The 24,204-nt window shown below is 38.4% G+C and overlaps 1 pseudogene; it reads left to right on the forward strand.

The window, feature by feature from the left end:
* Window positions 1-9,075: 9,075 nt before the first annotated feature.
* LOC131967993 (C-reactive protein-like) lies at window positions 9,076-12,011 on the forward strand (annotated as a pseudogene).
* The last annotated feature ends 12,193 nt before the right edge of the window (window positions 12,012-24,204 follow it).

The following is a 24,204-nucleotide window of genomic DNA, read 5'->3' on the forward strand; positions in this document are numbered from 1 at the left end:
CTTCGGGCGGCACCCCCAAGATGGCTGAAAATGCAATAACGAAGGCTTCCAGGGCCAAGGCATTTATAAAATTCATGATGGTGGGCTGGACGGAGGTCAGGTACTGGACCTGGGAGTTCCTGGCCAACCTCCAGCTGATAAAGTTGTAATTACATTTCTCAGCTGCTGCTTTCAGAGTTCAATACTTACAAGACTGATAGAAACTAAATCCACTCTGCTCTTTCCACAGATACCCCGTTTTGTTGAAAAAATTCGGGCTGGCCCCCTCCACCATCTCCTTCTACATCGGCCACGCCCTGTGCTTCCTGGAGTACTTCTCGGACACCCCCCCTCACCACTGCCGACTGGCAAAGGGCCGACTCAAGCAAGTTCAGAGGGAGCTTAAGAAAGTGCTCAGGATGGCAGGTCGCACGGTCCTGGGTCGCCAGGTGGAGGTCAAGCAGCAGAAGCAGCAGCGGCTGGTGACCCGGGAAGCCCTGGCGACCTGCCAGTCCTTGGCCCGGGCCAAGATCCCCGAGCTCCTGGGTAAACTCATCCTCATCCTTTGTTTCCCTATCCATCCCTCTGTGTGTCTCTCTCTCTCTCACACACACACACACACACACACACACACACTGCTCTTTTCATTTACATCATTATGCAGATATAATGTAACCTCTCTATTTTTTCTCTCTCATTTCAGACGACATTGAGAAAGCCCCTCCCCGCCACCCGCCGATGCGCTACCGATTCTTCGGTTACCTCGGGGCCTACATAGCCTCCATATATGGCCACAGGACAGGAGTGCTGACCTGCATGAGGGTCAAGGAGGTGAAGGAGGCCCTGGGGGACGACGGCACAGGGTACCTCATCAATGTAAGCTAAAATTCAGTGTAAAATATTAATTTGTTTTATGATGTTTAAGGTTAAAACCATTCATTTTTTTTGCTGTTGTCTGTTCTATGTCAGGTCAGGGACCACAAAACCCTAAGAAAGTTTGGCCTGGCCCAAATATACCTGGATGGAGAAGAGTACGGGTGGTGTAGGAGGTGGCTGGAACTCAAGAAGAGATCCATAGCCACCAACCCGTACCTCTTCTCCTCCTTTGGGAAGGGCCAAGCGAAGGACATGGTGAGGTACGTCCGGAGGGCCTGGGGAGAGATGGGACTGCCGGGGAGTCCTTCCCTCCTCGACATTAGGAGCGCTGTGGCCACCTACGTGAGTATAACAACCTCCCTACAGAAAATGTCCATCTCGTCAATGTAATCAATACTGATACAATTTTCATTGCACTCTAAGTTCTACAGAGAGAGGGTGGCCTCCTTCATGTGTCACTCAGTGGCAACACAGGAGCGCTTTTATGCGCTCCACAAAATGGTGGCCCTGGCTGGGAAAATGCGCCAGCTCTTCATTTTGTCCAGCCTGGAGGAGAAGGAGCTGGCGGAACCCCCGCCATCACCCCCACCAGTAGGTCCAAACCTTGTCATCACAATCACAACCACAACACTGTGAATTTTCAATTATTCATGGCCCTATGCATACCTGCTCTTGTTCTTACAGGTGTCTCCAAGGAAGAGCGGCGGCGAAAGCAGCCTCAACATCGCTGCCTGACGCATCCGAAAAAGGCTGTTGAGCCCGGCCAAAATGCCGGAGAACAAATTGAGGATGAGGGCAAAGGTGGTGCTCTCCAAAGTCCGAGGAGGAGAGGGAGGGTGTAAATAGTTTATAGTATGTATTTAAAAAAAAAAAAAAAAAAAAAAAAAATTGGGTAGGTTAGGTAAGTTAAGTATTTTAATAGTTCATAGTTTAGTATTTAGGTTGTAAATAGTTTGTATTATAAAAAAAAAAAATAGTTAACCTCCACATGGGTAGTGCCTTGACGTGGCATGGAGGCTTACTGCCTGTGTGATCATAGAGCCTCTGGATATATATTTCAGAGGCTCTAACAGGCAAACCAAAGTACCCCAAAAATATATCTTCTTTACAGGAATCTGGCATGGATAGGAGAGTACCTCTCCTTGGTCTTCCTCAGGCAATGGACACACTGGTAGCTGTGGGAAATAGCTGGCATAGATGCGCTCTGCTTGGTGCTCAGAGAAGGAGTGAGCTGCTCCAGTCTCTCTGACACTTATATAGCCACGAGTCCTGTGCTGATTGGCTGCTAGAAAGACTCCCAAGTAAGTCACATTTGCAACTCACTTATATGTTATCTTTTTTTAGGTTAATCATATTGTGATTTATTTAGGTCTGATATTTTTTTTAAGTTAGCAATATTGCGTTTTAGTTATTGTTGTTTTTAAGATAGAGGTATTATAATTTATTTGTCAAATTTATTTTTGAGTTAGTGGCATTAATAATTCTCTTATTTATTTAACTTATTTCCACCCTAAAAGCTGAAATTGTCTTTTTTAATTAAGTTATGATGTCCGAAATGAATTTTTAATGTGTTTTTTCAAAAATGAATTGTTTTTTAATGTTATGTCAAACATGACTTATTTTAACGTTGTATTGTCCAAAATGAATTATTTTAATGAGTAGATGTAAAAATTTAATTTTTAATGTGTTGATGTCTCCCATGAATTGTTTTTTAACCCCATGTCGTCCAAAATGAATTTTTTTAATTCTCATACTGCCCAAAATGAATTATTTTAACCCTGTGATGTCCAAAATGTACTGTTTATAATTGTTGTGCTGTCCGAATTGGTGCATTTTTAATATTTTGATGTCCCCCGTGAATTGTTTTTTAATCCCATGATAAGGGTTACGGTTAGAGCCATTAATTAGCGTTATGGTTGGGGTTTAGGGTTAGGGTGGAAATAATAAATAGGAAAAATAATTTTCAAGGTCAGCCTAATTGGTATCACATTGTAGTCCAGCTATTCCCATTGCTCCAAAACTGTGGATCAAAAAAATAAAACAACTAATGGCGTTTCCACTTCTTTTTTATTTAAAATATTATATTTATATTGATATACTCATATATACAATGAATTCTTTGTTAGGCGAGTTTTTGGAGGCCATGAGACCCCAATCAGTCCCTTTTCGTTCAGAGTTAATGTGTTGTTTCATCCTCTGACGAATTGGTGTGGAGGTCCTTTCCTCGTCCGATTCCAAGGCGGCGTTAGCCCGGTCATTGTCCTCACGCTGGACCTGGACTTGGACCAAACTCTGTCCAATATCTGAAGATTCTTCCTGTCTGTTGGCCCCCGAGCTTGTTCGCTGGACTGAGCTTGAGGCCGGTTGTTTCCCTTACTCTGGCTATGATCAGAGCCTCCGCGTGGTCAATGACCTCTTGGGTCACGTGTGGCAGGTTACGTTTAGCCCACCTGGTCGCCACTTTGAAGGGCTCTTTCCAATCATGTTTCAAAATTTCAGAAATCTCTTCCAACAATGATTCCAAGTTTTCCTCATAATGCTCTTTCAGGATAAGCTGGGTAGTGTATCCCCAATTTTCTGCATTACCCCTTATCAAAGACTGTGTTTTTTGTGTACCATTTTGATCAGAGCATGTAGCTTGCGAGTCAGACGCCCAAATTGTGCGTCCGCTGGGTTAGGGTTAGGAAACTGTCTTCTAGCCTGTCCTCCAGCATGGAAGACAGGTGGTCTCCCCTCCCAGCCCCGGGTTGACCAGCGCTGGTCTGATGCAGACCCTTGGTAACGGGGGCGACCCCCTCTCCTCCCGTACCACACCTGGGTCCATCCATCATCATAGCCAGTCATACTGGCTGTTTTTACCGTATCCGGTATGTATTTTTAAAAAAATTATAAAAAAAATAACATTTCCTTCCTTCCGGTATCCTTTTTCAGGTCTCCGGTAAGTGTAAAACAAACAAACTTTTCCTTTTCAGGTCTCCGGTAACTATAAATGAAATAAAATTTTCTTTTACAGGTCTCCGGTAAGTATAAAACAAACAAAATTGTCCTTATTCAGGTCTCCGGTAAGTGTAAAAGCAATCAAACAAATCAAGTTTTCCTTTACAGGTCTCCGGTAAGTATGACAGAAACCAAAATGTCCTTGTTCAGGTCTCAGGTAAGTATAAAATAAATAAACTTTTCAGGTTTCCGGTAAGTATAATTCCCCTTGTTGTTGCTACAATACAGCCTTTGTTATTTATAAATATTGAAAATAAAACATGAAAAGAAATTGTGTCTCTTTTTTCAAAAGAAAATAAACTGAAATCCTATTATTAAAAAACAAAAAAACTCCCCAAATCAACTGTGTGCCCTGCAACATTTCGACCCCTTCAGGTCTTCTTCAGGCTTGGCACACTATAAAAATAAAAGAACTGTTAAAAACCACAGCTTTTCAAGCACCCAAGAGCTGTTGCCTCTTTGAGAACCAGAGCAAGAATGAGCCTGTCTCCAATCCCCCTCTGCTGTTCATATAGGCTCCTCCCACTACCCTCCAAAGATCAGAGCACCAGAAAGACAGCTGGCCTTTTCACTGAGTTAACCCCAAAAATGATGAATGTTTTTAGCTTCCCATATTCAATTCTGGTTTTTAACCCTTGTGCCTCCCTCAAATTTACAACCTCTCGCCACCCTCGTGGACAAAAACGTCCACGCACACTAAAACTGCAATAAAAAAAAAAACATCAATATTTTCAGATTTTTCTTAAACAACCTCAGACTTATTCAAAACTATCAAACATTAAATCATTTTCGGAATTTTAACCCTTTATATGCCATCTTATATATATGAATTATTCCATAATTTCTTCCAAAAAAACACAAAATGTATTATTTTCCATCAAATAAATAGTAGAGAGCTGAGGGTTTTGGTGGTGATTAGAGGCTTGGTTATGTCAAAGATTAGCAACAAAATTGATTTGATTGCATTATTATTTTTTTATGTAGTAATAGATACTCCCTCTGGTGTCCCTCGTGGACAAAAATGCCTCATAGACTTCCATTCAAACTGCATTTTTTTTTATCTCACTGCCATTGCAGTATAAAGTCATGTTTTCTGTAATGTCACCATTTCATTTTGAAGAAAAGTAGTGATCTTTTACATTTTCACTGTATTCCACCAGATTTAACCATTTTCCCATTGTAGGCAGATGCATAAAATTTGTGTATGTTTGTCAGTTATATTATAGAGCCATGTGACTTTTACCGCCCGGTGGAAATCCCCAGTCAGATTGCTCCAGTAATACTTGTGATGACGTCATAGTTTGAAGGTAGAAGAAAGAAGGTGTATGAGTATATCTTTATGTTCAGAGTCACTCACAGCCATGGACCTCTCAGCTATTAAGGACAACCGGGTCTCTGAGTGCTGGAAATCCTTGGAAACACTTTAATTGTATTGATACATTCAATGTTTTCAAGTTATTGGATTTTGAATAAAGTGCTTTAAACGGCTTCAAATTGTAATTGCATTACTTTCATGCCATAAAGCTTGGTCAGTGACACAATTACAAACAATTTTTCATCTTAATTTGTCTAACTCATATAGAAGGCTCTCACTAAACATAATTATGGTCATATATAGCAAAATAGTGTCTGATTTGATGAAGTAAAATAACCAGTTTATTGCATGTTTTAAAAATCACATTCAAGCTATTTCCAGACATTTACACAACGGATTTAGCCTCAAGTGAAAGTTGGTGTTAATTCTAACCAGGCTTTTACAATGAAGCCGCGGTTTATTTAGCCACGTTGATGGAACACCCCTCTGGTTCAGTCTGTTGCAGGTTGTGATGTTTTGTTGTTTCCATTAATTGATTAAAATAAATAAACATAATGGTGAAAAAAGAAGTGAGGTTTTGCAATGGTGTAGTTTGTTGTCAATATGTAGAATAAGCCAAGCTTAATACATCAGCAGTACGGCATGTGTTTTTAACATCCTGTTAAATATTTGTCACATTTCATAGGTGCTATTCATTAAAATATCTAAACGTTGCCCAGCAGGACAACCACAGCAAGGACAGAAGGAGAAAACAAGGAAGGTCCCAATGACCTGAGGGAAAAACAAACCTAAAGCTTAAAGAAAGCAGGTCCCAATGAGCTGTAGAGAGAAAGAAAACCAGCTCAACAGAGCACAGAGGAGTAATGGGAACCACAGAGCACAGAAAGCATGTTACCACCACCTCTGACAAAGAGACAATGAGTCAGTGCTGGCCACACCAAAGACTCAGATATAGACTTTACACACCTGATCCCAATCAGAGACAATCAGCCTCACACCTGCCCACACTCAGTGAGCTGACCAATCAAGTGTCACTGAGTCCTGATGCAACAGCAACAATGGAGACATGAAAACTGAATATCTGGCACATATAGGAACTCACATCTGCACATTATGAGGACATTTTGTCTCAAAATCCTTAAAGTACAAAAGTAATCAAAATGGTTCATTTAAAAAAATGAAGTAAATTCCTGAATTAAAAAAACAAACTTATTTTTTTCCATTTTCCAATTCCTTAATCATTAACATACATTCCTGAAAGACAAAGAATTGGCAAAGTTATAATGAAATGAGCAAAATCCTTAATCATAAAAAAGCAAATCCTTTGTCAAAAATTAAACAAATTCCTACCGTATTCAATGCACAATTCCTTAATGAGGAACAGTTAAATTCCTGAAGAACAAGAACAGGCAAAGTTAGTGGGGATTTCCACCGAGCGCGGAACGGCTCCGCCATGGTTTTACTCCGTCCTCGGCCCGGCGTCAATTTCAACTGGGAGCCAGCCAGCCGTACACACAACGTATGGGAGACCGCCAGATCACATGATAAACTGTGTGTATGAAGTAAACAACAACAACAAACAGCTTACTTTGCTTCTCCGACATGGAAGATCTGTTGATCTGACCATCTATCCTTATAAAAACAATGTGTTATGTCATAAATGATTGTATGATGTTCCACTTCAACAATCAGTCTCTCATCGTCCGTGTCTCCGACCCTCTGAGACCCTTTGATTGATTGATTGATTGATTGATTGATTGATGATCTGATGCCCCGGTCATAACATAATGTTGATGTGAAGTTTATTTAGGCTGCATGAACTGCGTATTGTGTTTCTCTGGAACCTGAAGCCATGAAATGCAAACAAGGGTGGCTATAAGAAAAAAAACATCACGACGACTTCTTTGTCTTTTAAAATGTTTACTGAAAAACAACAAAGTAAATTACAGGCCTGACGCACGGTCAACAGACTGTGTTGACTAAAAACCAAACTTAAGATACAGTCAGTTACCATAGTTACCACCACATAGTGACATCACAATGTAAAATTTAAAGGCATAGAAACATTTTTAACCCTTTCAACATTTCTAATTGTATATTTTAAACTAACATACTCTCAGCATAGCATGAATTACAATGAAATTATGATCATTCATTTAACTGTTTTTAACTTACATTATATTGATGAACTGGCCCTTATTGGCCCCTACAGTCTGTATGTGAGCAGTTATTACTGCTCCACATTCATGTTGCATGTATGCATCATGTCATACATCATACATCTTATGTTATAAGCAGCCTTAGTGATAAGCAGAGCAAAGATTTATTGTGGTTGCGTTGAATATGTGACAGCTGTTATATGCTAAAGATACTTTATTGAATAGAATGTGTTTTATTTCTTGAATCACTGTGTTGAAGCATCTTAGTGAGGCTGGTTGGATCAAGTCATTTAAAAGCAGTCACTAATAACACAGAAGAGAGAAGACATACAGGCTACACAAGCCACAAGCCACCACTGAAGAGCATTTATAAACAATCATAGATCTGGAAAGACTACATAGGCCTACAGAACATTAAAAACTTTTAATCATAACATATCATTATTTTCATCTTTTATTCTACCTGAGTGGATATAATTATAAAGTTACAATATTTTTCTCATTTTGTTTTTAAGACAAAAAAGTAAGTGAAATATTTCTTCTTGTTTTTAATTTTTTCATATGTTACACTTATACTTTGGTTGTTTTCTCATTATGGTTAGATGCATGAGTGACTGGACCCTACACTCTCTATGAGTAGCTGAAGAATGACCTGTGTGAGAATCCATGCGCTTTTATGCCACTTTTTTCATTTTGGTTAATTATATTTTGGTCCATACAAAATATAACCTTGGGGTCGGGACCCCAATTGGAGTCGCGAGATGATTTCTGGGGGTCAACAAATCATTGTGGAAGTCAGCTCTGTCTCCACTGTGTTAAAGTGTTCATGTGTTTTAGTCTTTTTGGTCATTTAGGTCTTTTTGTGTCTTTTTTGGTCATTTTGTTTCCTTTTTTGTCATTTTGTGTCTTTTTTTGTTCATTTTGTGTCTTTTTTTGTTCATTTTGTGGTCAATTTGTGTCTTTTTTGGTCTTTTTGTGTCTTTTTTGTATGATCTGAACTGTGTGTGTGAGATTGTGTTCAGTGAGTGGGGGTTGTGGACAACATGCATGTTAAATTGGGGGTCGCGACTCAAAAAGGTTGAGAACTGCTGTGTTAAAGAACAACACACACACACACACACACACACACACACACACACTGCCTGTTGACTTTAGGATCTTTGCTGCTTGAGCAGATCTCAAACCTCTTTCTCTTTGCTTGGCCCTGTCTGCTTCTTTCCTGTGGCTGAGTTCTGGCTTTTGTCACCCCACACCTTCCCATTGTTTGATACATTTTCCATGAAATTCCACAGAAAATGAATGTGGCTCATTTTTGACCCACCTATGGAAGAGTGGGGTTATAATACAAAAACTACAATTTCTTAAAATGTATAAAAGGTAAGTTAAAAATCTAAATGTTGAAATAATATTAATAACATATTTTTGAGGAAAAACTGGAATATGAAATCATTCAAACTTTTCATTAGGAAAATATCTCAAGAAAATGACCTTTGATTCACTGATGCATCTATGTGTTAACTCAGTGTTTTGTTTTTTTCTTCTCTCCTTCCTTGTTTGCAATTCAGGGCGTCAGATTCCAGTGAATTGCTCATCTAAAATATTGACTGAGGCTTTAACAACTGTCTTATAAGGGAAATTACACTTCAAAACAGACAAGACAAGACAGTAAACATCTGTCTTAGAAGGAGAATGAAGTCTTCTCTTGTTTTGAAGTGTCATTTTCCCTATAAGACAGATGTTAAAGCCATAATGAGGAAGCAACCACAGTATAAAAGTCACAACTCCATTCACTGCTGCAGACAACTCTGTGACTCAGGATCCAAGGTAAGATCAAGGCATCACATATACATGCAAATTAAAGGAATGTCACCTGACTGCATTATATACACACCTTTCTCTATCTGTATTGTTGGTTGTAGTCAGCTAGTATATAAGTATAATAATAGTAATAATTATTTATTATGTGTAATTATTAGGGCCTCGGGGCAATCTCCCCAGCACTGGTCCCTACAGCAATATCTGTAGGGACCAGTGCTGCACTACTGTTATACTGTGGATTTCTTCTTCTTTCTCTTCCGGACGCAATTTCGTCCCGCTACTAGTCCTACAACTTGAAGAGTTGCAGGACAAATTATATATCAAAACGTGCGGTTTGATCGGGATCGGTGTGCTATTGCTTTTCTCTACAGAATACGAATTTTTCGCGACGTACGTCACGAAAAACTGCCCAAAATTTTGCATTGAAATGAATGGGACGGCCGACAAAAAATGAGCGAAAAAGAACAATAATTGGAGATTTTTAAACGTCTACTTCTCCGGCATAATTTTACCTAGAGACTCCATTTAAACTTTAAACAGTAGACACAAGTCTTGTGTATCGGTGTATTAATCCACGTTTCGATAGGTCATATAGTTTTTTATCAATCCCTGTTCAATGACCATGATCATTTTTGGAGAAATTCTGAGATTATAATGGGTGTGTATTGCACGGAATGTTCGTGTCACAGTGTGTGACATCATCGCCAGAGTGTAGAGGGAGAGAAAAAACTGTCAAAAAATAAATTTGAAAACTGCGCTCCAGGCCGCAAATTCCACTCTACAGAAATAATTTATACATAGAAACGTAGGAAAATTAGTCTTCTCCCTCACAATCCTCTGGTAAAGCTGTCAGAGTTATAGTTTGGGCGTAGGACGCACAGATGATCCACCAACACCACCAACAGCCTCATTGGCTCCCATATTAAAAACGCAGGAAGATTTCTGAAGAAGGGAGATGGAACAGTTTTTAAGATCAAGGCATCACATATACATGCAAATTAAAGGAATGTCACCTGACTGCATTATATACAGACAGTTGAACCTTTCTCTATAAGTATAATAATGATTATAATGATTTACATGATCATTCTGTATAATTATGATCAACTCTCAGTATTGTGTGTGTATTTGTCTCTATATTAGATGGCCTTGTATCTCCTACTGCTGGTGCTGACAGCATGTGCTGCCGTTCCTCAAGGTAAAAAATATCAAGAAGAAAACTAAAATGAAACATCACAAGAATTAAAACATGCAGGTGTATCTGTGTTACAGCACTTTGTTTTCTTTGGACTTTTGTTACCTTTAAGCTCAGTCGTGTTTCTTCTAAAACTAAAATGAGGTTTATATAAATAACAATTACAATGTTGTTTTTCAGTTGTGCAATGAATTTGTTTAATACACTTTTCAATTCTGATTTTGACTTTCCCTCTTTTTAAAGATCTGTCAGGTAAAATGTTCACCTTCCCGCAACAAACTAACTCAGCTCAGGTGAGGCTGCCAACATGAAGACAGGGTCTGAGGGCTGTTAGCGTCTGTCTCAGGTAGTGTTGAATATGCTAAATGAATGAAACAACAGCACCTCTAACAGTAGAATAATCATAAATAATAATGTCTTTGTCATCCCTACAGGTCCTTCACAGACCTCCGCAGAGATCACAGCCTTTTCTCTCTGGCCACTCCTTCTGTTGATAATGACATTGGGATTTACGTGTATGCTAATGCTGGGATTCACTTCTCAATCAGAAATCAAGCTGTATTATTTGGAGGGCAGGACTACAGAGTGAACACGTGGCACTCAGTTTGTACCACGTGGGATTCAGCCACTGGACTAGCACAGCTGTGGTTAGACGGAAAGCCCTCAAGCAGAAAATCCCTCAGCACTGGATCCCACATCAGCGGCCCCATTCAGATTGTCTTGGGACAGGTACGGGTTTTAAGCACTATATTTTAATTTATTGGAATGGTTCAACACTGTTGGTAACATGATGATGATGATTATATTTAGTAGATAAGAAGATCAATACCAGCCTGATTGGTAAAAAACCTTCACGTCTAATTCTCAGCAGCGAATATGTTTGGTTCATTACTATTTTGTAATTTATTCTATGTGTTCAAACAATTTAGTATTATGAATGCATCATATAATACCAACCTGGTCTCACAGGAATCCGTGGAATAGCCACGGAATCACTCACGTTTCCGTGAAACTGACACGGATTTGGCTACAATGCAAGTTAATGCCAGTCATATCCCGTGGCTATTCCAACATACAAAGTGATTATGTACATTCACTGAGTGAAGATTTAGAAAATAAAACATATATTTCTCACTAGAAATGTGATCAAAATACATTTTTATGCAGAAACTAAGTCAAAATATTGATTTTTCACTAAAAATGAGAGAACTGTCCGCCATGTTTTTGTTCTGACCGCCGGGACCTTGAAAGTCACGTGACTTGGAACAAACCAATAGATAATAAGACAATAAGCCAATAAATAATAATAACCAGATATGACTGTCATTAACTTGCATTGCAGTGAAATCCGTGTCAGTTTCAGGGACATTTGAGTGATTCCGTGGCTATTCCACGGATTCCTGTGAGAGCAGGTTCTATCATACTAAGGTATCTCTTATGTCACATGTGACAGGAGCAGGATTCCTTCGGTGGAGGCTTTGACATTAATCAGTCTTTCGCTGGCATGCTGTCTGATGTCCACATGTGGGACCAGGTCCTGTCCCCCTGCCAGATCCAGGACTATGCGTCTGATCTGAACTTCAGTCCAGGAAACGTGCTCAACTGGAGAGCGCTGGAGTTCCAGACTGTAGGAAGAGTGCTGCTAGAAGATGGACAGAAGAACTGCTTTTAAAAGGTTGAAAACAAAAATCATTAATGGAAGAATAATAATAATTTAAAAAGAACAACTATAATTTACTTACATTTTTAAAGATAGTTTGGTAACACTAACAATAACATCTAAGTGATGTTTATAGGTGGTTTATAAACCAATTATTAATCATTTACAAAATTCTATACATATTTAATCTTTAAATGTTTTCAAACAATTTCTTAAAGGTATAAGAATCATTTTGAAGTAATTAACATACGTAATATGGTGTTAAAAAGGTTATAATGAGTGCAAAACTATGAATAAACTAATAATCATAATGGAATTGTTTGTTTATGGTAAAGTAACTATCAATTTACATTAATATACCTTCTATTTGGCATTTATAAATTATAGTTCAACATTAATACATTTTCTATTCACCATTCTAAATGGCCTATATATGGTTTATAAATGATGATTAAACATGAATAAACTATCTGTTTACCATCTATAAATGATGTAAAGTGTTACCGATAGTTTTTTTGTTTTCATATTTTCTTTTGCCTGATTTGTTCACGTGTGTTGATGTGCTCACCTACTTACTTCAATGAGTAAATGACTTGTCATTTCAACCTTGTGAATTTGAGATCAGCTGAAGATTATGAAAGTTATATACTTTTTCTTTCTCCATGTTCTTCACCGCTAGCTTGGGGGTTCTGCAGCCTAAACGTCTTCTCTCTTATGTGTTCTTCATTTCAAGCATCTCTTTATGGTCTCATTAGTGATTAGTGCTTTAAATATCTGAGGCAATATCCAATACGTAAAGTTGTGTTTAAAAATAATAAATGGGTAATCATAAAACCACATGACTCGCTTCGTTTCTGAAATAATGATGATTAAATTAATAAAAAACATTTAACAATAGCAGCTTAAAAGCAGGGGCTTTCTTTGAAGAAAAGGGGCTTTGGTAAAAATGTAGCTTTAAAGGTTTCCTGCCCAAAATGTTGCTCCCATTTTGACATCTGTAAGGTAAATATAAAGTTGTAGTCAGTTAATCTAAAAAAAAAAAAGTTTGTGCATGATTATTTTGTGGCCTCTTAACTTCATCCAGCTGTGCAACAGTAAGAGAGAAGTGTTAACACTGCATTATCTAGGAACAGGTAATAGACAGATATACTTCTTGGTAGGGTTGTATGATATAGAGAGGTAAAGTTCATTTTCCTTCTGGTGCACATACTGAACCCATAAGAACCCAGAGCCAGTTCTCCTTAAAGGATGGGTTCTATTAGTGCACCACATAGAACACATTTATGATGATTTAAAAAAAAATACAACCCTAAATGTCAAAGATCTGTGATGGGACATATACGTTACAATGGGTGTTTATGGTATTTATGTTGATGATATTTCTTATTTTAAAATAGAAAAAAAATAGACACATTTTCTGCTTACAGAGACACAAATTTGCCTTTTTCTTTTGCATCTCCATAACATTTATCAATGTTATATTAATTGTTAAATGGGTTTAAACTTATAAGCCTAGTAACAAAAAATAAGCTTTTTAAAATGAGCTACTTTCACACATTTCTGTTTCCAGTCACACAGTATACGTCTCTTAGGGATTTAATCTGTTAATGTGAAGCATAAAGCTGAATATGGGAGATTATAGAAGATTTAAAGTGCTTGATACACGGGTGTCACCATAGGTTCCTATGGGTTAAGAAAACTAATGTAGAATAGTTCCAGGGGCAAGACAAATCATTTTTTCGTTTCAATCTTGTTTAAATTGTGCCACAAATTACACATATGACTTTGTCAATTTAAAAGTGAATTTTGGAAGTCAAGGAGGTTGTAACGTAAACACACACACACACACACACGCACACACACAGAGGTTAAAGGTTATTCACTTGTGACAATCAGTTATCAGAGATGTTTCCTGCATTTGCTTATTGATCAGATAAAAAGACTCGACACTTTACAGCATCCAGCCGATCTGATGTCTCACTTTAACATATTATAGTTGTTTATAATAATATCTCATGTTGCAAAAGTATCATTTCATAACGGATCCAGAAAGACAGACAGTCATAAAACAGAGAAGAGAGGGATGTTTAAAATTTCACTTATTTATCAATAAGACATTAGTTGATACTGAGATACTGAGATACTTGAGTTGCCTTTATAGCACACACACACACACACACACACACACACACACACACACACACACACTCACACACACACACACACACACACACACACACACACACACACACTCACACACACACACACACACACACACACACACACACACACACAGGGCCATTCAAATTTGAACAGTCATGTTAGTTTAGTTCCATACATACATTATTTCTTTCTTTCATTCAATTCAATTCAACTTTATTTATAGAGCGCATTTCATGCACAAGGCAGACTCAATGTGCTTCACAATATAATATATATACAAAATTACAGTTGAAAAACAAAACAAAACAACAGAAAACAAGCAAATACAAACAATTAGAAAAAAATCAATTACAAATGAATTGAAGAGTGCAGGTAGACAAGCTCTGCCATACTCACCACATACACACTGACTTACTCACACATGTGCACCCACTCCCACAACCACACGTACACAGTTCAACCGCATGCTGTTGAAAAAAGATTGGTTTTTAATCTGTTTTTAATTTTTTTTTCTTTCATAATTCTCTCTCTGGACTCTTTTTTTCCAGTACAATACAGCAATCTGTAAATCTGACCTGAATAATCCAGCCTGCCACCACTGACAGCTCTTTTTATACTGTGCCTTGACATTGACGTGACAAAGTTTTACACACGAAGCGCAACCACTTTCCACAAACTGTTTTTAATGGCAGAAAAGACAAGGTTAGGATAGAGTGTGGCAGAACATCTGTCCCTCGTGGGTGCTAGATGAGTAATAATTAACTGACTTTGGAGAAACACAGCCCACTCCTAAATAAAGACATAAAAAATGTATTATATTTTATTGTGCAGCAGACAGCCCTCACATTCAGTGAGGCCTGTGATCAGGTAGGGCGTCATTGACCTCCAGCTTACCAGTCATACCCCTATATCCTTCTGCAGGGTTGTTCACTGATAAATCAGCCTTTATTGCATCACTTGGAAGTGAAATATCTTGCTATGTCAATGAAGATTTAAGAAAAAGGGTTGAGAGAGTTTGCAGCGTGGCCTACTGCACACACATATTAGTGACGAACTGAACACCATGCATCCATCCATTCTTATCCGCTTATCCGGGGCCGGGTCGCGGGGGCAGCAGGCTAAGCAGGGCATTCCAGGCGTCCCTCTCCCAGCCACAACGTCCAGCTCCTCCTGGGGGACCCCGAGGCCTGAGATATAATCCCTCCACCGTGTTCTGGGTCTTCCCCGGGGCCTCCTACCAGTTGGACGTGCCCGGAAAACCTCTAACGGGAGGCGCCCGGGAGGATCCTTACCAGATGCCCAAACCACCTCACCTCCTCCAAGAATCGCCACCTTAACACGGTGGAGGGGTTAGTGTGCTTCAGTGATCCTGGGAGCTGTGTTGCTCCTGGTAGGGTCTCCCAAGGCAAAGTGGTCCCAGAGGAGGGGCCAGACCAGGAGCCATTCAAAGACCCTTATGAAGCAGGAAAACGAACAACAGAGTACCTCGCCCAGCACGGGTAAACCAGGGCCCCCTCCTGGAGCCAGGCGCGGGGGGGGGGGCACGCAGGCAAGCGTCTGATGGCCGGGCCTTCGACCACGGGGCCCGAAGAAACCACGTGGACCCGCCGACCCTTGGGCCCACCACCCGCAGAGTTAGAGGCTCAGTGCGTAGTGAGTCGGGCTCCAGCGGCGAACTGAACACACAGCTTTATTTGTAGATTTCTTATTATGTTATTTCTTATTCTTATAACAGGAAAAACTTTGTATGCATTTAAGAAAATACAATATCTTACACAGTCTTGAGCCTGTGTGTATGCATTTCCCATGGTACCACTTGACTGACAATGCTTTCATATGGCACTATATTGATGCAAGGCATTTTCCCCATCTCTTTCCTGACATAGTGTTACCTATCAATCACTAGCGATTTCAGCCATCCGTTATTTAATCAGAATTTAGTAAGCATCCATATCATTTTGTTAAGTTTGCAATCAATTAGGAAGCGAGTTAACTTAGCTTACTAATGGTATTGCTGATTTCCAACCAATGTTGCTCTTCATTCATGTAATTAACACTCGAGACATCAGGAACACTGGAACACTCAGAGCACTCAGATTTTGCTCATATGTCTTTGAAAAGTGACTATGTATTTAAAAACCAAGAGATAACCCAAATACCATAACCAGAATAAGGTTTAGATGCAGTGAGGTATTAGCTCCATGTTCGTCCTACACATAGGAGTCTAGGTAAAGTTAGCCCAGATGTTGGGATGTTAAATGACTATGGAGCATTTATACATTTCTAGATAAGAAACCAAATACATAAAATGCATTCAGGATTCAAGATTCAATACTTTAATTGCCATACACAGAAGTTGTTAAGACAAACACCAGACAAAATAGGAAGCCACAGACATAGACATAGACATAAGACATAAGACATAAGACATAGTACATACATGATTCACTCATTCATTCATAGCTCGTCCCCACATAGGCAAGAGTCTAAAGTGGCAAGTGACTTTAGTGGAAGTTCACCCAAAGTACAGGTTTTAAGTTCACTTCCAAAAGTGCAAATGTAACAGGATGATGCTGATGTGAGAAATAATATATATTTATATACATATATATACACACACACATACATATACATATGTATACTCATACATAAGACTGCGGCATAGTAGCATTAATACAGTTTAAAACGTGGCTAAGAAAATCAGAAACACACTATCCAAGACCTGTATTGGATTGACCTACTTCCATGAGGTATTGGTATGGCACTACAGTATGTGCTATTTAAAAAGCGGGATTTTGTTGTGTGTAAGAGAGGTCTAAGAGATGGTTGGCAGGATGAGTTACATCCAGCAGGATTTTCATGCCCTTTCGTTGCATGCGGGCCTTGTAGATTTCGGAGAAGGGGGTAGTTTGCAACCTATGATCTTCTGGGCTGTGTGCACTATTGTGTCTAGCTGTAGCTTGTTCTGGACAGTGGTGTTTCCATACCAGGCAGTCATAGAGAAGGAGAGAATACTCTCAATAGTGGCATGATAGAATTGCAACATCCCCTTACAGGCCAGCCCAAATTTCCTCAGCTGCTGGAGAGAAAAGAGCCTCTGGTGGGCTTTTTTAGTGATCCAGCTCAGGTTGTCTCCCCATTTCATTGAGGATGAGACTATGGTCCCTAAGAACCTAAAGCTGCCCACCCCTTCCACCTCAACCCATTGGTTTCCAGGGGCTGGGACACTAGCCCCTTGAGGCGAAAATCCACTCTTTAGTCTTTAAGACATTTAACTCTAAATTGTGGAGGGAACACCATTCCACAAGTGTGAGGACCTAATTTCTGTAGGCCACGTCATCATCATCCTTAGAGATAAACCCTACCAATGTTGTGTCATTTGCAAATTTGTACATCTTGACGGAGTCTGTATGTGATACAATCATTAGTGTACAGTGAGTACAGTAGGGGGGTACGAAAGTGATCTCACAGCAATTAATAATTTACAGGTTTTTACATGTTCCTGTCCATTTAACCCATTGACGCCGGGAAAGCATTACCGCATTTCTACCATTAAAGCCGGGAGCGCTGTTGCGTCACTCTACCATTAAGGCGGGACAGCGAATATGTCATTTTGTAGTATTTGTAGTTTTTTCCACCTATTTTCGGTCTCTTGGCCAATGAAATGCATCAGAATCATGATCAGAATACATGCGGGAGTGTCGTAATGCATCATGGGACTTTTCCAGAACTTTTAAATGATGGAGGAAGACGACTATAGCGGAGGAGCTCAGCAGGAAGTGACGGAAGAGATCTGATGAAAACAGCACCGATGATTTTATTGCTGATCCGGACTTTGAACCCTCGGAACCAAATCCAACAGGTATAAGCTCTCAAATACTTTTTGAATTTCATTTTTATCTGCTACAGAGGCTGAAAAATCTATTATTTAGTAGGTGTTGAATTTCCAGAAAAACTTCAGGTTTTAGGGGGTCATTTGAAAATCGCCCAGAGGTTTTCCAGGCATTTTTTTCCAGGCGCTTTAGGCCTTAATGGGTTAATACAAATCACATCAAAAGAAAACCATTGTTCTTTCTCCTACCAGAAAGGCTAATACAAAAAATGGAAACCAATGACTGTGGTCGGGAATGCATGGCAGGCTTTGAAAAATGATTGGAAGTGAAACATTTGTGGTAAATGGGCTCAGGCATGCAGCATCATTGCAATGATACTTTAATCCTTATACCCCAGGCTTATACCTGTGTTCCTCACCTCACCCACATGCAGTCATACACCCTGGAACAATAAAAGTAAACTGCTGTGGTCCTGATGACGCCTGGACCATCCCACAGAGAGACATTTCAGAGCTGCCTGGTGCTCGTAACAGGCAACTCTGAGCAGGCAGTAGTGATTAAAATTACATCAGCACCATGGAAACTGCACATTGTGCCATTCCCTCAAGGAAAATCACAGATGCACCTCCCTCCAGACAATTCAATATGAATTTTAGTACCACGATTAAGAACTGAGATGGGTTCTAGTGAAGAGCAAAGGCGAGCAGAGCAGAGTGGCCCAGCCACTGCAGAACATGTAGGGACCCCTTCCCCCTCGCTGTAGTCGGCACAATCAGCACCAACCACATGTTCTGACCAAACTACTAGAAGTTTTACCTTTAGATACGTGGCGAAGGTGTGTAAGGAGGGACACTGCAAAAACCAACGAACAAAAAATAAGAAATAAATAACTAGAATTAAGCAAATACATGCTCGGAAAAAGAAAAACTATCTGCCAGTGCAGTAAGTAAATTTTTCTGGTAACACTTTATAATGAGTACACACTATTAAGCATTAGTTAAGCATTAATACATATTGAATTCATCATTTATAACACATGAGGAGTCATTAGTATGTAGTTTATAAACACAGTTATAAATGTTTTTTCTTCATTAATAAGCACAGTAATTATGGATTAGTAAACACTGAATTCATCATTTATAAAGCATGTTTATGACGTAAATACTCATTAGTATGTGGTTTATAATCACAGTTATAAATTGTTTACTCTTCATTAATAAGCTCATCCATATAAATGATGGATTCAGCATTTCTAAATTAAGTATTACATCACTTACCCACCAGTTATTTAGCATTTGTCAGTGGTTTGTAAGGTCATTTAGAAAGCCTATGTAAATAATGAACAATCTATTTAGATGTACATGTCTGCATGCTCTTACACGTCCACTATTCAGACATGTAATGGTTGGTGAGTTAGTTAGTTTGTTGTTAGTTTAAAAATCTCACAAATTCAATTTCCAATGGATGGCTTATAAACAGTTATTAATGCAGGAATTCATGAATTCAGGCAGTTACAAAGCACTTACTACTCATTAATTAAGCAATTTGCGTGAGCTTATCTAAAGTGGGGCTATCTATGCCTTATAAAGCATTTACAAATGAGATTAAAGGCATTTACAAATGAGATTAAAGGCTGGCAATGCCTCAAAACTCATAAAAGTTCCAGACCAAGGAGAGACACAACACAGGGACATATAAGATATTACACTGATATTTATTGAAACTTCCCAAAATACTGTAACTGTACAAGTGTACAAAAAAGGATAAGCATGGCTGGATAAAAACTTGTCAACACCAACAGTGGAAGTTTAAGTACAGCAAATAAAATGTTTCTCTGAAAAAATAAAAAAATAAAATCTTTCTCTATCAAAAAATCTTTGTTAGAAAAAAAAATGTAGCCTACATATATTTTTTCTGTATCAAAAAGTCAAAATATTTCAGTGTCACAATTCAACAATGAACTTTTTGTCTTCCATCTTTCAAACATTTGGCAGTATCAGTGTTAATCTAGCATTATAGCTGACTTTCTTTTCAGAGGAAGCAGCTTTCCAGAAATCTTCAAAGCTTTAACTGTGTCCACTATTCCTGGATCCTCCTGAATTGCAGTGGCACACTGTATGGCCAACCCACTTAGTTTCACCTGACTGTTGTAGCTTTGAAGGACTTCCTTGTATTTGCTGGTGCAGCAATGAACAGCTCTGTGATTGGAGCAGTGAGGACCACCGTGTCCCGGTCCACCCCTACACACACACAGATATATATATATATATACAGACATTGTCCTCCCTCGACTAAACAGTCGAAAAACATTTAAGTAGTACAGTCAGTACAGTAAAACATTTATAACTGTGATTATAAACCACATACTAATGAGTATTTACGTCATAAACATGCTTTATAAATGATGAATTCAGTGTTTACTAATCCATAATTACTGTGCTTATTAATGAAGAAAAAACATTTATAACTGTGTTTATAAACCACATACTAATGAGTATTTACGTCATAAACATGCTTTATAAATGATGAATTCAGTGTTTACTAATCCATAATTACTGTGCTTATTAATGAAGAAAAAACATTTATAACTGTGTTTATAAACTACATACTAATGACTCCTCATGTGTTATAAATGATGAATTCAATATGTATTAATGCTTAACTAATGCTTAATAGTGTGTACTCATTATAAAGTGTTACCGTTTTTGGTTTTTATTTTATAAAACAGTCGTCAGAGTTGTATTAGACTCGCTGCCGATTTCTGCATTAATTTGCGAGGTTTTCTTAATTAATCTCTCAACGCTGCCGCTGTGTGGCACAGCTGCAACTGGTTTTATTTGTTATTTTATAAATAATAATTTACTGTGACCTTTTTCCTATATAGTGTATCATGATTGCATAACTGAACAACATATTTTCTCAAATATATTCAATGGTAGAAAGCCCTTAGTGCAGAGTCCTGTGATGCACTGAGAAATGTAGACGAGCAGGCTTTATATACACATTTGGGATGTGATTGGCAGTGGCAGCTGCCCCAGACACCGGTAGCAGTTGAGACAGATGTTGAGAGATTCATTCAATCAATGCAAATTAATGCAGAAATCACATGACGGAAATGTTACTTCCATCGAGTCTAATACAACAATGACTGTTTTATGAAATAAAAAATAAAAACAGATGATTCCACATGCTGGACACTGGATCTGTCTCCCCCTGGTGTTTCTTTTTATCAAGAGTAATCCACTACTTTCTATTGAACCCTCATGTTATATTAATGCTATATAATTACAAAGCGACTATTATTTTTTTGTTATTATTATCATGCTCAATAAATCCAGTTATAATAAGATAATGTCAGACCACTGCATGAAGACACGTTGTTACACATGCACCCTCTTCTCTCCCTGCAGCTTTCAGCAATGGAAATATTTTATATTTCATATTATTTCATATTTGCTGGCGTTATGGGCAAATAGCAAGAGTTCATAGTAAAATTGATGTTCTTTGCTCAGAATGACTATAGATGATATAATAACAGGACAATGTAGTGGAAATAGGATTCTTTAATGTTTTAAAGTTTTACAATTTTCATTCTGCAGTTTGAAATAATGAATGTAGAACAAACACTATCTGACACGTTCATTTTAATGGAACGACAAAGTCAGGTGAGCTAACTAACCTCTTCATACTTCATTATTTGCCCTTGGGGTAGCGCAGTGATAGCGACCTCTCCTGCTCACAGATTAGCTAGAAATACGTTTTTTGGTACTTTTTCGAATTTCCTCATACGGCACTCATCGGAAATTTTGCGATATTCAATAGCAACTCCATGACACATTAGACAATCTCGCCATCGTCCGTGCACGCCCGCTCAAGAAGAACACATCTGGGAGCGCCAAGGACCGTGTATGCCGCCATTTCTGAATTTAGATCCCTTATTAAATTCCACGGATTTGCTCCACCATCCTCCAGGTAAGACTGGAAAATGTTCAATCATAACTATTATATATAATTATCTGACTGATAACAAAAACTAATGCACACATTAACTTTAATGTAACCACAAAGTAATTATTATTGCTTTATATCTTATAGGGGTGATATCAGTTATGAGCAGTGGTGTAAAAAGTATTCAGCTCCCTTACTTAAGTAAAAGTACTAATACACACTGTGAAATTACTCCACTACGAGTAAAAGTCCTGCATTCAAAACTTACTCATGTAAAAGTACAACAGTACCAGCATCAAAAAGTACTTAAAGTATCAAAAATAAAAGTACTTGTAATGCAGAATGGAACCACTCAGATTGTTTAATATATTCCAAATATATTATTAGATTATTTGTATTGATGCATTTATGTAAAGAGCATTGTCATTTTGTAAAGACAGGGCTCATTTTAACTACTTAATATAGTGTTATGAGGTATCATTTAAAAACAAATGTCTAATCACTTTAAATGGATCATGTTTTCCGTGTTAAATCTTCACCCAAAAAAGTAACTAGTAACTAAAGCTGGCAGCTAAGTGTAGTGGATTAAAAAGTACAATATTTGCCTCAAAATGTAGTGGAGTAGAAGTATAAAGTTACATAAAATGAAAACACTCAAGAAAAGTGCAAACACCTCAAAATTGTACTGAAGAACAGTACTTGAGTAAATGTACTTAGTTACATTCCACCACTAGGTTATGAGTAGATCAAAATAATGCACAGAATGAGCACATATACACATATTGCAATAATGGCATTGTAACAACTGAATTACTCATAGTTGTATGAGGATGTAGTGCCAGTATTTAAAAAAAAATCAAGTATAGTATAATTAATAACATTGCAGGGATCAAGTGCTTGACTTTTACAATAATTCTTAATATCAAATACATCCATCCAAAATAATTTTGTTATTTCAGTTCAATTCAGTTCAATTTTATTTGTGTAGCGCCATATGATAACACAAGTTATCTCAGGGCACTTTCCATACGGAGCAGGTCTAGACCAACTCGTTGCAAGATAATTTACAGAGAGCCAACAATTTCCCCCATGAGCACCAGGTGGAGACAGAGGAGGGAAAAACGTCCTTTTAACGGGTTACCTGCCTCAACTGGTTGACTTGAGAGAGAGAGAGAGAGAAGGAGAACACACAGAAACAAACAACAGAACTGGTCATACTAATAGTGATAACAGTTATAGGACAGTAGTCAAATGAATAAACATAACAGAAAAAGTAATGACAGTAGTTACAGTGGTAATAATAGTAAGAGTAATGATGATGATGGATCCTGGGTCAGCTGAAGACAGCCTCAGATCCAGACTCTGAGCTGTGGAGGCAGAAACACCTGTAGACAGTGACAGGAGGAGACAGGAGAGACCAGAGGAAGAACAGAACTAGAGAAGAGGAAAAGGCTCAGTTAGTAACAGGCATTGATGGATGGGAATCAATAGAGACTGAGAGGGACAGGAAGGAGAGGGGCTTGGTGCATCATGGGAAATCCCCCCAGCAGTCTAGGCCTATGGCAGCATAACTATGGGATTGTTCAAGGCTTAACCTTGCCTACCTATAAGCTTTATCAAAGAGGAGGGTCTTGAGTCTACTCTTGAACAAGGAGAGAGAGCGTCTGCCTCCTGTTCTCCTCTCTGAGACTCTAGGAACCATAAATGCCCTCTGGTGGGGTAGTAGGGGACTATGAGCTCCCCAAGACCTCCCCCCACTTCTCTGTCAGGAGTCTGTTCTGGTTGGACTTTATTGGGCTCACAGGGGCTCATTTCCCTTCATGAGGGAGGGTGTGTCAGAAATTGATCCTTGCATCCTTGATGAGGAGGGCCGTAAGACAGATGAGGTGAGGGTACCATCGGATAAGAGACAGCGGGACCTCCGACTAGGACGCGGACGGTCCGGCTAACGTTAGCCAAGCAGACACAAAGTTACTAAAAAGAGACACAAAGTTACTAAAAAAAGACACTAAATGACCAAAAAAAAAAACTAAATTATTTAAAAAAAGACACAAAATGACCAAAAAAAGACACTAAATTATTTTTAAAAAGACACAAAATTTAAAAAAAAAGACACAAAATTAAAAAAAAAAGACACAAATGATTTAAAAAGACACAAAATTATTTAAAAAAGACACATATTATTTTAAAAGGACAGAAAATTAACAAAAAAAACAAACACAAAATTACTAATAAACCAACAAAATTACCACACAAAAAAA

Source organism: Centropristis striata, unplaced genomic scaffold, assembly GCF_030273125.1.
Source record: "Centropristis striata isolate RG_2023a ecotype Rhode Island unplaced genomic scaffold, C.striata_1.0 Scaffold_27, whole genome shotgun sequence".
Classification (NCBI taxonomy): Eukaryota; Metazoa; Chordata; class Actinopteri; order Perciformes; family Serranidae; genus Centropristis; species Centropristis striata.